This window comes from Artibeus jamaicensis, unplaced genomic scaffold, assembly GCF_021234435.1.
Source record: "Artibeus jamaicensis isolate MK-2021 breed Jamaican fruit bat unplaced genomic scaffold, CSHL_Jam_final contig_497, whole genome shotgun sequence".
In the NCBI taxonomy this organism is placed as follows: domain Eukaryota; kingdom Metazoa; phylum Chordata; class Mammalia; order Chiroptera; family Phyllostomidae; genus Artibeus; species Artibeus jamaicensis.
The window spans coordinates 5,187,069-5,189,427 of record NW_026521863.1 but is presented as its reverse complement, the minus strand read 5'-3'; positions in this window follow the sequence as shown (position 1 = coordinate 5,189,427).

Genomic DNA, 2,359 nt, shown 5'->3' with positions numbered 1-2,359 from the left:
CATTAATTGTTATCTCATTTTTGTGTGTGTGTTTAGCACTTGTTTATTTTCATTGAATTGCTTAATTTCTACTCATTATCCTTCAGTAGTATACCACAAAGGTGAAAGGTAAGTCCATGCATCAATTTTGATGGTGCACTTCATTTTTTAAAAACTTATGCCTTGTTTTGCAAAATAGACTTGGAGTTTAGGACTACACTTTAATTTTTTCCCCTGACTTGTAAAAGTGAATGTTATAAAATATTAAAAAATACAGAAAAGTATAAAGAAATAAATAGTCAACCTTTGTAAGGTTTCTGTTGAAAAACAGACTTTGTTTTTTGTGAAACGGACTTCAGGTAATTAGGGTGTCCGTAGTCAGTAATGTTTGTTTCTATTAAACAGCCAAATACTACTTAAGTGATTTATACTATTAACGTGTCTGCCAATATTATATAGTAAGGCTACAGAGTGTTAGAATGAAGGAGGAAATGTTTTTAAGACGTAAGATTCAAAGTTTGCCATGTTACAAACATTAATATCAAGGCTTATGTTATTGAAGGTTACAGAATCTATAGTTTTTCATGTAAGTGAGGGAGATGAAATGTGACTTTCTGCAAGCACAATATTGTTTTAGATATACTTTTAATATCGAGGAACCTGAGAAGCGGAGTTACGATACTTGAAACTGAGGTACAACTTAATCTGAAGACCGCTGTACCTTTGCTTGTTTAACTGGCACACGAGTCTGTCTGGTCTCACATGGTGTATTTAAAGTGTTGCACTTCCTCTCTTAACCTCTGGTGCAGTGTTCAGGTAAGTAAAGCAGCATATACAATGCTGAAGAAATGTGATTAACATTTTGGTGTGTATTAAAATACTAATATTCCCTTGGTTTATCAAGTGTTGTACTCTTTGGTTTTGTTTTCTGTTGTGTATGTTATTTTTAACTTGCCCAATTTAAACAAAAAATGAAATTTTCTTTTGGTACTATGCAATCATTGGTGTGCAATAGGAAATTAATTGTTCAATTGTTAATATCATTTTATGACTCAATTTTGTGTAGACCTATCACGTGTCACCGCCACTGTCCACGCTTCTGTTGAGTCTGCATTACCAGGTGGGTAACTTGGGCGGAGAGAACTTCAGATGGTGCAGGGGCCCCACACTCTGCTTCGTGAACTGGAGGCTTTGTTGCTGGTGTGACTGCAGTAAGGGCAGTGAGTGGAAAAGCGCTTCCCACAGTGCCAAGCACACCGACTGCTCCGTGAAGGTTAGCTGCCACTGCTATCTCAGAGTGAAGTCCCAGCACTGATGACAGACCATCTCCCTTGGTGGAACTACCCCAGATACAAATGACTGGTCAGTCTCGCTGAAAGAGGGAAAAGGAGCTTTAAGGAAATGGATTGTGACACCTTTGATGTCAAAGAGAAAAGGTAGCTGCCTGTGTTGACTTCCTCTGTTAAAAGCCTGTTACTTCTCAGGCAGGACCAGTGGGCATAAAAGCACTTTTTAGATGTCTCTTAGAAACAAACCCAGAATTTGGCAAAAGCTTGATGAGTGCTGCCAAAGACAGTTAATTTTTAAGGGCAGCTCAAGTCCAAGAGTAAGAATGTTTCTACTTACACATGTTTCCAGAGAGTTGAAGGTGGTAAAAAAAATGTTTTTTGACATCCACTGAGTATGTACATGCCAGAAACTGACAGGTATTTCATGTGCATTGTAATCTTCATTATCACTCCATGAGACAGGCACGGGGAAGGAATCCCCATGTACACAACAGGAAATGGGCTTGAAAAGGTTGCCAAAGGGCTGGTAAGTGTTGGAGCCGCACTGGAGGGTGCTCTCATAGAAGCTCCCTGGACAACACCTTGAAGCTGGCAGTCTGTCAACAAGAAGCCATACTTGTCCACTGCGTCATAATACATCCCCGAATCAGGTGGTGAAATGTCACCTGAGCTTCTGAGGATGACATCTCACAGCAGTCTGAATGGTTGCTGTGCCCAGACATACTAGTTGGAAACAATCACGTGAAATGGTAATGCAGTGATGGAAATAAATGCAACTTGTAAAGGTCTGAAGTATATAGTTCAAGATGCTGGCTAAGGTAAGAGGGTTTGGTCTCAAGTGGTTTACTTGGTCCTTGTAGGAAATGCTTGTGGTGGACGAGGAATGAGAACATTTGGCTAAAGTCTGGCCTTGGTGTACCAGTTGCCATCTCTTCATATAAGGTTTAATGGGTACAATTAACTGCTAAAGTGCTTGTAACAGGGCTCGCTAGGTATGTGTTCTCCTGGCCTCTCTCGGCTCTATTCGATGCAACTGACCAATCTAGTTTTTGGGATACTTGCAAACATAATTCGAAGCCATTCTTCTCTCA